A 15,644-nucleotide genomic window follows, 5' to 3' on the forward strand; every position below is an offset into this window, starting at 1 on the left:
AACATAAATATTAGCAAATTCATTGTAAACGGCTTGGGAATGCTGAAAAACTTTTAAAAATATCATTGGAGTGCAACGGGTTAATAATTATTTTGGTATCGTCAAAAAATGTCACGTGTTGTCAAAATATTTTCAAAAATATTTCAATTTTCATTTTTAAAAAAACTAAAATTTTAATTCATTAAAAAAAAGCCACTCACGGGCATTTTATTTTGATTTATATCAATCCCTAGTCACGAGATCCACAATTTTTTTTTTTGAATTGATAAATGCTGTTGCTTAATATGCAAATCAACTATGGCGATTGCGAAAAAAAATACATTTTCAGACAATGCACTAAAAAAATAAAACAGAATATCTAAGAAAAACTGAAATACGCAAAGCAAAAATTAAAGTTTTAAAGGTTATTTATATCCTGCTATGACCTATATCAACTTAAACATAATCCACAAAATTAAAAATGTTGAAAAGCAATTTAAACCAAGATTCAAAGATTTTGAAAAAATTGAAAATATCACACTATTTTTTTCAAATACGACTCAGAAAGATATCAATATAAAATAAATCGTTATAATATACAAAGCAAATAAGAATGAACTAAAAATGTAAGTAATCAAACTTCAGAATGATCAGTAAATAAATATCTGGTTTAATAAAGAAATAGCAATGCAAAGAGTATTTTAAAGATGTTTCTCAAAGAAAAAATAAACTTATTTATGCAGTTATAAACTTATGTAAGTCCTATTAAGACATTTAAATAAGTAATTCTTAAAATTGCATATCTGATATCAAATATATAGATTATATATGCAAGTTTGCAGAGACGAAAGATTTTTTCCAGATCTTTAATTTTTGTATACAATTTATTAAATTCATCAATTAAATATAATACATCTAAAAAATAAGTTTCTCGCATAGCAAATTTTATGCTTTATTTTTTATAATAAAAAATTGTCATCAAACTATTTTTTATGGAACATTTTTTTTCGTATATTTTTCCTTTTTATGTTACCAGTTTTATTATGAAATAATGTAGAAGCCATACTAATAATAATAATAAAAAAAAAATTATTGTTGGTCACTACTGAAATAAACAGTGCTTAGAAGTTTATAAATCAAATGATAACCTATATTTTTATTAAACAACTTGTATTGAAATATACAACGAAAACGTTATTATAGATCGACGTACACGTGTACGTGTTTGCGGTTTCAGACTACCCGTATTGTTAAACCTTTTTACATTAGCGAAATCAAATTATTCCCGTAAAAGTTTTGATATTTTCGACGTTTCCCGACTTTGACAAGCGCGCTGAATAATAAATGCGACCATATTCACTCTCACTTTCGTCAAATTGATGATACAGGGCTAATAGTATTTTATTTTATTATTTTTGAGAAGTTTAAGCTTATCATAACCCTGACCGACAGATTTATGCGTGCGAAAGTTCTCCAGGTAATTGTGCACCCTTTGTGTCTGGATTTTTTTTTCATTCGTATTATGTTCAGATTTCATGTGTTGATTTGAGTAGCCCGGCGTTGGCAGCTGTTGGTCGCATTTGAAACGCATGACCAACGCCGATTCTGAAAGCTCCTTTTTGTCGTTCTTAAAACAATTACCATAATTGTTTTATGCTGCAGTGGTTCGTTCCCATCGGACGTGTCGGCCGCTCCAGTTCAGTAAGCACTGTGAGCTCATTGGACCAATTATTTTGGACAATGCTTTGTACTCGTCGGCGGTTCTGTATAAGACCGTAGAAAAACCTCGATTAACGAATTTCTATGCCATAAGGCATAAGAGGTGCGATTCCGTATGACCATCTTTAGAATATTTAAATCAGAAGTCGGCAAACTACCGCCCGCTGCCTATTTTAATCCGGCCCGCAAGCTGGAAATATAATTTATATATTTAAACTCTTTCAAGCTATGCGCTATAACGGAACGATTAACTGACGAGTTGAGTAATTGCGAGATATGACTGTTTGTGGTGCTCCTATTGCTTCGCATAACAATGGAAGGGTTTCAAATATTGGTTTAGCGTCAGAGCTATACCCAAACAGTACTAAAAGAATCGACAATGATATTCATTATTAAACAACCATAATCGAAAAAGCTAAAATATCATCGGTACCAACGCCTTAAAATATACATAATTATATTGAACTTAATTCATTAATTATTAAATAAAATGAGAAGGCAGTGACAAAAAACTAAAACTTCAATAAGAAAACTGATTATTAATATTCGCGATAAAATTCATATCATTAAAAACAAATTAGAAACAAAATAAAAACCGGAAAGATGGTAGCTGACGCTTTTACTGTATCATAGAAACTCGCTAAAAATTTGAAACACTAAAACCAAAAACGAAGTGAATTAATCAATAAGCGAAATAGAAAATTCAATTCGTATAATAATTTGACGGTGCATTTGCGCTAATTTTAATATGAAAGGTGATTGATATAGAAAAAGCCTTTGACACAGTATGGCATGGAGGTTCGATTTATAAGCTATATAAATACAAAACCCTTGACTATCTGCAACGCTTAATACGCGTATACCTAAGAAGTAGAAGCAACGTTGTTTCACTAAATAATTAACTCTCGATACCGCGTAAAATTCCAGCTGCTCGGGCCGTTTCTCTTAATCTTGTATACGAATGATATCCGTTAAATAAAAAATACGCGTTTGTCTATGTATCAAATGCTTACGGTCTTAAATTTATCGCAAATAAATAAAAATATTAAATAAATATTTTGAGGGGTGGAAAATTAAATTAACCGAATTGAAACAGATGTAATTTTTTACAAAACGTATACAGAATGATCAGGACAGTAACGTAAAATGGAAAACAAGCGTTAAATACCCGGGCTTCAAACTGGACTCTTTAAACAGTATCGCCGTACATGTACGGTGGTCAATCTTTCACTGTTTTAAGGTACTCCAGATATTTTTATATTCACATATACTACATATAGCAATAAAATAAGAAATAAAAAACATTATATTTAGATATAAAAAAAAATTTTTTCAAGAAAAATACCAATAAATTAAATACTACGAAATAAATGTACATAAAAAAAATACGTAAATAAATTTTATAAAAACTATCGAGTCCCTGAATTGATATAAAAGAAGTCATAAAAAGGCGAATAATACATAAAAAATATTAAAACATAATAACAAAAAAAAGTAATAAAATAAATTAAAGCAATAAAACATTCAGAATGACTGATTTTTTCTATAATTTACTATAAATGCAATAAAAAATAATAATAAATAAATAACAACAGAATTAATTATAGAAAAATACGTATAATTAATTCACTCCCAGGTGTATACTAACAAATTAACAAATCTGTGTAAATTATCTCACTACTCAAAGGGTTAATAATCATATTTTGAAATTTCACTCTAAAGGGCTTGCCGCCATTGCGTACCTTATACTGATATTCAATTGAAATAGCGCGCTCACTGTGATAATTTTAATCAATGAAAAAAATATGAAAAAGAAGTTACTTTAAAGTTGCAAAGTGATAAACAAATATGGTCAATAATGATCATATATGCTTGAGGTTTTAAATTTGTATGTGGCAGCATTCAAAAGTATTATTATGAGATCATACAATCGAGTTTTATTGAACAAGATAATGGATTGGAAGTGCTTTAAAATAAATATTGGGAATAAAATCGTTTTAAAATTTGTTTCATAGATTTTGGAATATCAATTAAAAATATTTACCTAATTTTTAATTTAGTTACCATTTTTTTCTATTTAGACTACCTACATTTTATGATTAATAAATATTTTTTTTTTATTTTTGTATATATAATATTTACAGAAATGAAGGTTAATCATTTTTTTGCTTGCAATTTTAGAAGCAATTTATTTTTAGATATTTTATTATAATCTTCTCATTGTTTTTGGAATGCTATTTATGGAATTCAGTTCAAGATTAATAAAAGGAACAGGAATGGCGTCCTTTGTTTCCAATACTACTGGGAGGAGTGCTGCTATTTCAATATAAAATTTCAGCTCTTGCCGATTTTTTTTTGACCTAGATATAAAAATAATATAGAGTAAAACTTTCTGAATAAATTATATTTTATTATTTTATATCATTATTTAATTTCACATTATGATTAATGTTATTAATTTACTTTCTAAATTGACTAAAACCATGACATCATTCTCAAAATAAAAAGGTCGCACTGAAAATTATTATTAAAAACATTGAGGAAGTTTACATAGAAGTATATGAACATATCATGCGGTTTATAAATATTTGCTGTAATATATTCTATAGAAGATGATTAATAAACTAAAAATATACCGGTTTATATGAATTTCCTCAATGATGGGATCGGTAAAGTATTTTTTAATATTTGTACATGTCAGACGAATGTCGGTTAAAACTAGCTATGACTAATTATGGATAGTCATCAATATTTGTTAAAATATAGCATATAGTAAACAAGCTTAACCATGATTGGACTTATGAATTACCATTGATGAGTACTGGGTTCAGTTATGGGTAATATTGAAAACGATTCAGTAAATATTGCATGAATCGGACTCACCCTTGCGAATGTTTAAAGGGTCGCCGTTCATTTTTTTCGTCGAAGTCATCTTTGCTACTCATTTATTCCGAATGAAATATTCACGCACAAAACCCTTTGACGGCTGGGTCTTCCTCGTATCTTCCCTTTCTCGCTCGGGCGTCTTTTTTTAAAGTGTAGTATGACAGGGGCGCAGTATCTGCGGACCGCGACCCGAATCGATACCGCCCTTGTTCGTGTCGTGCATTTGATCAGAATTGGCGTGTTCGTTCTGGGCGCTGACACGAGAGAAATGCATTAAAAAGAACAGACAAAATCGATGTCAATGGTCGGAAAATGAAATTGACGGCGCCTAGTGAATACAACATCATTGTTATAGCGCATACGGCGTAAAATAGCTAAATCGAAACGGGTATCCCTTTCATGGCTGCCATATAACATACATGAGTCGAATTTTTTTATACGTTTTAGTTATGAACAATAAATTGGTAAATCTAAATTTCTATTAAATTGATGAATTGAACCTTAATAATATATTACAATACATTATTCATAAACTGCTTTAAAAATATTAGGCTAATGCAAAAGTTTTGACATTTTTTCAGATTTACTTTATTAATTTAAACATTTACATAATATTTTTTGGTAATTATAACCATCTTCCATTTTTTAAAAGCTTATTTGTGACATTGTTTTAATTTTTTTTAAATATAAACCATTTTTTAATGCTCTGAAGAAATTATAATCAGAAGGAGCAAGGTCTGGAGAATATGGTGGATGCATAATAACATCCAAATTTAATTATTTAAGCCTGTGTCGCGAATTGTCATAGTGAAAAACTAACTCCTTTCTGTTAATTAATTGAGATCTAACCTTTATAAATTGCGGTATGTAATTTTGATAATTGATCATAATTACGTTTGGTTGCGATCCAAGTTCATGAAGCACAAAACCCTTGCAATTCCATCGTACTCAAAGCATTAAATTTTTGTATGGATTTCTGCTTTCGGGGTGGTTAATGGGATTTGCCCAGGTATACCCAAAACCTTTTTCATGTCACATTATTGTGGACGACCCCATATTGCATGTCCAATTATGAAATTATTCTTATGCAATGCAAATGTCTCACAACAGTTAATTGGTTGACTCCCATCTTTAGTAGTTTAAAGTGAAGCAATGGCAATAATGACCTTCAACCTGTCACCATCAAGCTTCGAAGGTGGCCAGATATGGCATATATTCACCAATAAAAAATATTTGAACCACCATTAAACCACCTTTGTATCAGTTCAATTTTAGTGGCATATTCCCCGTACACGTTGCAAACGTTTATGGTTGCCATAGTTTTAGAATTACCATAAGAAATTCATAAAGTAAACAGTATATTGACTTTTTTCGGCAGACATTTCAAAAAAATATTATGTTCGCTGTCTAAACCAAAAATGATCATAAAATAGCAAGATGGTGTCACTTAAACATAGAATAGTTGAAAAAATATTAGCATTATAAAAAAAATGGCAAAACTTTTGCAACACCCTAGTCAAAAATTACTTCTGTGTGATGAAGTGCAATATTATTAATTTTATATTCAAAAGTATATTGACTTTCGGCAGACATTTCAAAATAATATTATGGCTCTCTACTGTTTGCTGGCTAAACAAAAATTGAGCAGAAAATGTTAAAGAAATTATCATCATATTATACAATGAAATTCCTTACCAATTCAGAAAAAAAAATTGTTAGCATCATAAAAAAATGTCAAAACTTTTGCATCAAGCTTTGTATGTATTTTATTAAAACAACTGTTTAAACTAGTGAGAATAATATTGCTGTATTTTATAAAATTAGGCAGATGTATTATGTGTAGATCTACTCTTCATATATTTTTTTAAGTATATTACGTTTAAACTCACAATATTATTGTGTTAATATATTTATTCAACATTACTGTTTTAATGGTTTTGTGTATTATTAAAATAATAATAATAATTCAAATCGTTAAATGGATTGGCTGATGAGCTTAAAAACTATAACTATTAAACAGAGAAGGTTAAATGATTATTTTATAATTTTCAAAAAGCTCTTCAGGATATCTTAAAATAATATTCCAAAATGTACGAAACACAATGCCCGGCATTAATTATTATCTGATTCCTAAACAGTTGTTGTAATTCCAAATAAATTAAAATACCTTATTTTAATCTCATATATACATATGTATGTACATAAAAAAATATTGCAAATATTTTTAATTGATTCTAGTAATTGACAATATATGTAACCCTCTATGTGCCAAAGTATCTTCGCGTAATATACGACCGTAATTTTGGTCATTGTTATTCAAAATTACAAAAGCACTAGTCGCTGATTATAGCCCTGGCGACGTTGAAAAATTAACATTTAATTTTCGACATTTTATAAATGCTATATAATTTTAAACAATTTTGTCTCCATTTTGCTGAAAAACAGAAGGTTAGTAATAGTGGAAGGGGCGGGATGAAACCCATGCTGTTGATCCAACAAAACTTATCGAAAACGTAAGTAGGGATTTACATATCTAATCACTACAAAATCAACAGATTTTTTAACAACAGCAAAATTGAATAACATACATCTGGTAATAATATGTTAGTATTCATCTCTATATGTGTGCTCCCATAGCCACTAAAAGCGGTAACATTATCTACACGAACGAGAAGAAAACAATATTCTAAGCGGTAGAGCGGTCAAATATGACGGAATCAGTAAGGTTCATTGGTCGCAATGACCATGCTCAATAATGTTTAACATATATGACTGTTGTATAGTTGCAGGCTACTGTTGATTCAAATTCTGGAAACGGTTGTCAAAATGAACGATTTGACCATGCTGTTATTATAACCGATCACTCGTATGTGTGCATTTTTTATGCGCGTCAGTATCAAAGTGGGGTTAAAACGCATCAGACCGTCGTAATCCCGACTTCGTCTAACTCCCTCCATAACTTTTGGAATACTATCCTGCCCTAGGGTAGAAAAGTTTCCCAGCGGCATTCAATAAAACATGCACGCTCCGTCATTTCCACCAATGGCCGGCCATGCGTTGTCATTTTAGCGCCGCACAACAATCGCGCTTCAGATTTCTGCACGGATTTCGCCACCCCCTAGAAGCAATACATCTCAAACATTCACCCCCCGGCGCTCTTTTATACCACCGTCGCCGCAAACGGTTCTTTACGGTCGTTCTCGACCGTCGAAGACACGTCTTCTCGGAACAATTTCGAAGCTGACATTAGTCACAAAGCTAATATGCGCATGTTTACGAACGCTAGTGTATTAGCTGATGGGTCCCGGGGGGAATTTATCCGTAGCGCGTGTTTGTGTGCAGTCACTCACTCACCGTGTGTGTGTTTGTATAAGGCGTGACACGAAATGTCGTGGACTGTCCCTAAAACTATTCGAATTATGTGCATACATGTGTACCCACAGACAAGCGTTAAATTATTATCTTTAGAAACGATCATATGACAAGCGAAGTATAGGCTGAGCTGACATAAAACCACTAAACCGACTAAGAAAGCGTTAAAAGCGCAATAAACCGAAATACTATTAGTCTGTGCGTTTGTTATTTTAACGTTCTAACGTGGCAACCGGAGATTCAGATGACTATTTATCCAAAATAATGGTACTGTATTGACGCAAAAAATATTATTTTTATAAAAAAGACAATAAATCTAGTTACGCAAAAAAAAAACGTTGTTATAAGAAAGACAAAATAGAATTAATTCCATCGCCAAATTAACGCAATTATTGAAAATTCCAGTATGATGTTTTCCATATCAATATATCATGCGACTATAGCGCTCACCATTGATTGTTACAGTGCGACTTTCATCACTTTCAAAATAGTAAGGCACAATGACGCCGCCTGACCACAATGGCACCAGTCATTTTTTGGGCATGTAATGGTCTCTCGTGAATTCCATAAGAATTTTCCTCCCTCCATGTGTGCCAATTCTGTTTATTAACATAACCAGAGAGATGTGCCTAATCAAAAAAAAAGATTTTCTTTGAAAAATCAGCATCAACTTCCTGCTGATTTAACACCCAATCTGCGTATATTCTGAGCTGTCAATGTTATCTGGGCTTAAGTTATTGTATTATCTGAATTTTATATGGGTGTAGGTGCAAGTCCAGATGCAAAATGCACCAGCTGCAAATGCCGACAAATCGATAATTTCGTTTGTTTCTTTAATTGTTTTAGTACGTTGCGAATTGTTCGCTCAGTAGGACGATGAAATTTACCATAATTTTCCCGTAAATTTCGATACAGAATTATTATTTTTGTAAAGCAGAATAAGCGATCCATTTCGTAAATGTTGTTGCAAACCAACATTTGACACTTTGAACACGAGTGATTAAAGACAACTGTCTGATTTATTGTACTGCCAACATTGGAAACTCGAATTAGATCATCCTGTATTTAAAAATAATTTTCAATGAGAATATGTATCAAGAACATTATACTTCGAATACAATAATTCATCTGAACTCGCACTAAGTAAAGCTACACTGAAGCATAGAAAGAAACCGCTTCTCTCTTCACGTTAACCCTAGTCTATCTACGAGGCGCAGACATTATTATTAGTAATCGCACATTGTATCGCATTTATCAATAATGTACATCTAAATAACTTTAACTTCTATACAAAAATAATAGGACAGTACATTTGATTCACCTCTCGCAAAATAAAATATACGTATATTTCAAATGCATAAAAAGGGACAAATAAGGCCACAGGAAATAGCTACACCCAAGTATTTACCGATACACGTTTAGGCATTTGTTACGCGAGGATAAAAACATGATGTATAGAATATGTTATCTGACCATGTTCAGTGATAAGCTGTTCATTCTCCCCACTATCGGAGGGGGAGGGCCAGTCCGACAACTTTTGTGTCGTACCGTGTATTACTATACGTACGTACCACCGCACAACCACCATTTTTACGGCGATGTAAATTTACATCAGCATAAAAAATAGATAAAGCCCTTTACCTGTGGGGTAGATAACGCCAAATTGAAGGTTTCGTCTCTCCCTTTAAAACCCCTCTCTTCGCACCCGCCCCTCAAGCTCCGACCCCATAAACCCGCGGGTCTCCGTCGTTATGTTGTTTTAATAACTCCAAATTGACCGCGGCCACATCCTGCTTTCGCTAATTTCAAACCCTTGTACGTATATATGTATATATGATACATATATATATGTTTGAATTTGTTCTTTTTTATTATTATTATTTTGGTACGAAACGACAACCATCTTAATTTATATCGTCCGTCCTGAAAGTCCCAAATTTGCTTCCGTTTCTTGTATACAACGTGCATACATAAAATTAAAAAAGGCCGACATTGTATATGTTCGGTCCTTGGCCCTTTGAACTTGCGGACCCTTAAAAAGTCGCTCATCGATTAAATAATGCGTTTTTTGTGCGCACTCGTGAATGGTGTCCGCAATAAAAGACCAGACCGGTTATTCAAAATGAAATAAAAAAAGTTCATTAGCATTTGGGGAGGAAGTGGTAGTCCAACTATTATTAAATAGCCTATTTAAGTGCGGTTAAGATCAAAGATGTTTAGTCAAATGATAAAATTAAACTTAACAATTTATTCATTGTAAAAATTTACAATATGTTATATGTACCATTATTGTTTACTAATAGCTGATTGTATAATATAACAAAAACATATTTTATATCTATTGTACATACATATAGTATATAATATTATAATTTAAGTATTATCCAATTAAAAAAATAATGCTAATTAACTAATAAAATAAAACCATTTTACGATAGTGAATTAATAAAGCGTTGTATGATCGTATAATTGTTGGAACCTTATTTAAATATATCGGGCAAGTGTTGAGCACATTGTTAGTAACATCAATAGGCAATTATTTCAAAAGATTTTATTTAGTTTCACCTAGTAGTTCCCAAATTTTGCTAAATCTACGTTTACCTAAGATATATTTTCTACAAAGAAAGAGTAAGGTAAAAAATAACCTAGTGGTATTTTAAAGGCTTATGCAAAACAGTTAGTTACTGGTTTGCACCACATTGAATTGAATTGAAAATTGAAATTATAAACTTATATTTGAATCTGAAACTGAAAATGTTGTATTTTAGAGCTCCGCGGCGTACACTTTAGAAACTACTGGTCTTACATATACTGCTTAGTTGCGGCTGTTTATTCAAAGTCAATGCTTTATTCGAAGTGACTAAAGAATTAGCTTATATGAATAGTCTGCATGGAACAACTACAGACGAAAATATTTTTATTGTAAGTGAGATGTTAACAATGTAAAACTGAAATGAAATCGACTAATATTTGCAAAAAATATGTGCAGAACGCTTGTGAATATGTAAGATGTCTCTGATTATTTATTGCAAAATTTACCAGCAGGTAATTTGTGGGATACATCACAATCTATCATGATTTATTGAACCAGTTGTCAGTGAAGAACTTAATCGACGTCAGTTCCTTGACTTCTTTTATCAGAAATGGAAGCCGAATTTCTGACTTGCTCTACTATACAGCAGTTTGATGTGATGTTTTACTTAATAAATTTAAAAAAATATACTTTTGTAATTAGCCTAGATTTCTTAACGAATTTAGCTTTAAACTACAATGAAAAACTGTGCTCATACTCGTATATAAAAATTATACTGTGATAGTCATTTCGAGGTCAAATGACGTTGATTTAGTCACCATTTATGTGAAGCAAAAAATTGTAAATAAGTAAAATATATCTTTTATTTTTTAATCGTTCTAAGCTAAGCTCATATAAAACGGATTAGAATTAAAAATAAATACGAAGTAGCTTTAATGATTCGTATGTCATACTCATTAGGATAAAGTCTGAAAAAACATTTTAATGTTACATTAATGTCGTTTTCTCAACTAAAAAATAATATATACAAGTTTGCCGCTTTTATAAACCTCATGTTTTATAATATAAAAGATAAAAGAGAGTCTTTTATATGTATCATACATATATCATAAAGTAAACTCTGCAAGAATACCACGTTGCTGCCATATTTGATTATAAATATTTCTATATTACATATAAAACGGTCATGTGGAGTCTAAAAACATATAATCCAAATCTAAAGCTAAAGTGAGCATAACAGAAGAAACTTTTTCAATAAAAATAAAACTTTTCGCTATAGTAATACTTTTTTACAAAAACCAAGCATGCATTTAAAGCATCACTTAAAAGCTCGCTTATTTTTATTACTGCATAACGCGCATATTAAAAACATTGTACTCTTGCAGTCAATTACCCAACTATGTAGATTTCAGTACACAGTAACTCGAGAATAAGGATCTTTATGAACTGGAATCTCGATAGTAGTAAACATACAATTTAAAAAAACATACAATTCAACCGATTTACTATCCTGTCAGTTATCAAATTGGAAGTTCGAAATTCGATTTAATCTTTTTTGTTTGACTCTCAGCACAACAATGAACCCTTTTTTTGATCGTTTAATTATGACACAACGGGTTTCGTATGAAAATATTTTGTTTGTTTGAAAGACAATGGATAGAAGCGAAGTACTGTTTTCAGAACAATGGCAAATATTGTATTCGCGATATTAACGGTCATTGTTCATCGTGAATTTTTCAATGAAATGATAATTATTATGTTTGGATCATTATGGGTATCTTGGAAATGTAAACAAGTGTGTTATAAAATAGTGAAATGTAGTGTTAACAAGCAATTGTTGATTGGATGTGTTTCAAATTACAAACACAGATGAATGAAATGACATACGTCATCAAAAATTAACCAACATGTCTCAAAAGTGAGGACAAAAATGTAAAAGATATCTTGGAATCATAAAACAACTCTTTATGTGGAAAGGATGCGCATAATACTATTGTCTTTTACCATCTTCGGAGTGGCCATATAGACCGTTTATTTTTTGAGGCGTAAAAACATTGTATGGATGTGTCCACGCAAATATCTTGAACCAGCTTTATAAAATATTACACTTGGTCACAAAGAGGCAGATGATAAAAGACGCCGCAAGACGCCTGAATCACAGCACGACAGATAACAGCCGACAATAATTCAACTCGATACTCCAGCGAAGCTGCCATTTCAACTCCAGTTCGGTCTCAAAATCTGAAACTACTAATCTATAGTATTCTTTAGATTTAGATCTTTCACGAAGAACTTGAAAAATATTCAATCGGTTTAATCTGGGCCAGTTTAAGATTTTTTATCTACATTTTTCATTAAAATATTTTTTTTTAATATCATCTTTACTGCATTAATCACATTAATAAAAAAAACATTACTTACTATTTTTGACCTAGTGAGAGGATGCAGAAACTTTTAATATTTGATTCCGCGTGCATCCCATCAGATACATATAAATTTATTTTACTCTCATTAAATAAAAAAAATCTATTGGGCCACGTCACGCATATTAGATGCATTGAAACGGTCAATAATGTTTTTTTGGCATGTATACCACTGTACACACCCGATTGTATATTTATCAAATGTTTAAAAAATACTAACAAGTAATATCCACAGCAGTTTCACACCTATCGCGTGGGCAAATTTGTAGTATCAGTAGTCATTTCTTAGGGGTAGGATTTTTTTTTATTGCACCCATTTTTACATTAAAAAAGCCTTTAAAATGCTGATTGGTTATAATTAAATTTGTTTTAATAACCTTATTGAAAAATATGCAATAATAATATTTTTTTATAAATATTTTCTCCACAAAAGTTGATGGTGAATTAGCTGAAAAATAATTTAGATATGTGTGATAAAAAGTTTCGAAAAATCCAACCAAGGATTAAGGATATTATAATCTCTTTTCAAAGTGATTTTCGAGACGGCAAAATGGTTCAATCGGCAAACAGAACCATCTGAAATGAGATCTGTTGCCAAGGGGTTTGGTCGATAGGTCGATCTAAGACCCTCGGAGAGGTCAGCCGACATTTTGTAACCACTTTTTTGCAGATTCGCGCAACCAGAGCTTTTATACGGCGTAAGCTTTGCGCAAAACACTCGTCGGGCGCCGCCGTAAAGGGTTTTTATTACGCTGAGGAATTCGCGCCGTAAAAAATAGCGATCGTAAAAATTCAACCATCGAGGACGATAGTGTTAAATATGACAAAAAGGTAATCCCCGGTCGTACACTCTAGCCCTATCTCTATTAACTACAGATTAATTTAGACTTTTTCCCGACGCTCTACGACATTGTAATGGAATTTTGTGATTAAATACAGAAATTGACATATTCTGTGCAGAGGCGGATCATAAAAAAGTCGACTAATTTCTCTGAATAGTTTTATTTTATATACACAATGTTATTAAACATAAAATGTTTTAATTTACATGGTCATTATTTTATAAAAGTTTGTCATGTTACAAATAATATTTATAAAAATATGTTTTCTTTCAGTTTCGTCTTATGTATTTTGAGCCATTGGAATTGAGTTTTTGCCGTCCGTGTGACTCCACATATGAGTTGAAGTTGCTCATATGTTGTGGAGATCACACACAGATGACCACGTTTGAAAGGGTCTTATTCTCAAAACTTGCGTTAATTTACTGTGACGAAAATGATCATCCATCAACAAAGAAATAATAGCGTAAAGGATGGAATCACACACAAAAGTCCTCGTTACGACCAGAAAAAAAAACACGCAAGTGTTCTTACTGTAAATATTCTCTGTCATTGAGAGAATATTTATTTTTTGCGACACAGTCACGGATATAATAAATCACCAGATCCACAAGATTCCTGTTGCAATGCAATACGACCTTGGACAATGCACATCAAGCAAGTGTCGCTTTCTAAAGGCGTATACCTATTTTGCTGTTCTAAGAAACGAGTACATATATTGGCTGGATGATCGCTGCATGACTGTGATTGGTCAGCAAGCTTTGCAGCTCTGGATACTCAAGCCTAGACTTCGATGAGGAGAAGCCAGTCACAAACAGCCACAGCAGACGCGCATCCAGAGGAACTCACATCCTGAGAGGAACTCCTGCATACGAGCACCGCCGTAGCAGAGAGGCATCAACTTCCGCTGTACACTCCTTTAAGGACCTCTTACGAGCATCATCCCTGCGCCAGCTTCTCCAACATCGTCCGGAGAAAACATCTCGCCATTTATCGTCTGCCGCAATTGTAATATAATCTAATAAACTCTAACCAGATTCCACTAAGCGTCTCACTGGTTACGAAGTCACACCCCCTAGGGCTCTCAAATTTTAAAATATAATATCTAGCCATTAGTGAGATTAGAAAAATCTAAGTAAACCTAAACTTTGATGATCAATCGGAATTAAAATCTTATGTAATCACTAATTTCGATCTCCCAGACACGATAGAAATTAAAAAACGCTAAAATTTAAACCCAGATATTTCAGGTCAATATTCAGAGACTTATACAACTTGTCTATCATGCTTTATTATATAACTATAATTACAATCGACCGTCACAGAATAGTTCTACTAGATTTTCCTGATATCACGAATTAATATCGTGATGATTCATTAAAATTGAGTCGTATATTTGAGGTAATAAAAATTCTCTATTTAAGTAATGAACTCTTAGAGAAAAATATATGAGCCGAAACGATAGTGCAGTAAAATCAAATCACTACCTTTAGGCCAAAACCATTATAGTCTAGAAAAAACTGCCTCTTCACTTCGATCGTCAGATTTGATCTAGCCAAGCTATCACCTTAAGTTGTCAGGAGTTTATTTGAGTTTTGAGACGAACATTCATTATTGTCTAAATTTACAATAAACGCGGTTGCTAAGCAGCATAAGAGTAAATTTAATAAAATCAGTGATAGTAGCATATGAAATTATTTTTAAAAATAGTTTTCGAAAAGCAAAATCCGTTTATATCATCAATTCGAAATAGTTTTGCAATCGAATAAACCCATTTTGCCTATTTAGTTTCTGCGGTACGTATTGTTGTCGCTATCGAGAGTTCTCTACAATTTCTTGGATAGAAGCGCTAATATTCTCAACGACCGCAAATCAAACACGAATTATTCTGCG

The 15,644-nt window shown here is 31.9% G+C and overlaps 1 protein-coding gene and 1 long non-coding RNA gene across 2 annotated transcripts in view; one reads left to right on the forward strand and one right to left on the reverse strand.

Annotated features, from left to right (window-relative positions):
- LOC148229133 (uncharacterized) overlaps positions 1-15,644 on the reverse strand; it is a 357,476-nt gene that overhangs the window by 328,466 nt on the left and 13,366 nt on the right. The window lies entirely within an intron of this gene.
- Positions 12,041-15,492, forward strand: LOC148229136 (uncharacterized). The gene is made up of 2 exons (XR_015811404.1): positions 12,041-15,152; positions 15,190-15,492. It is a non-coding gene; the product is annotated as an uncharacterized LOC148229136 (long non-coding RNA).

The sequence above is a fragment of the Plectrocnemia conspersa genome, unplaced genomic scaffold, assembly GCF_051122295.1.
Source record: "Plectrocnemia conspersa isolate PC_06_02 unplaced genomic scaffold, ASM5112229v1 ptg000011l, whole genome shotgun sequence".
NCBI lineage: Eukaryota > Metazoa > Arthropoda > Insecta > Trichoptera > Polycentropodidae > Plectrocnemia > Plectrocnemia conspersa.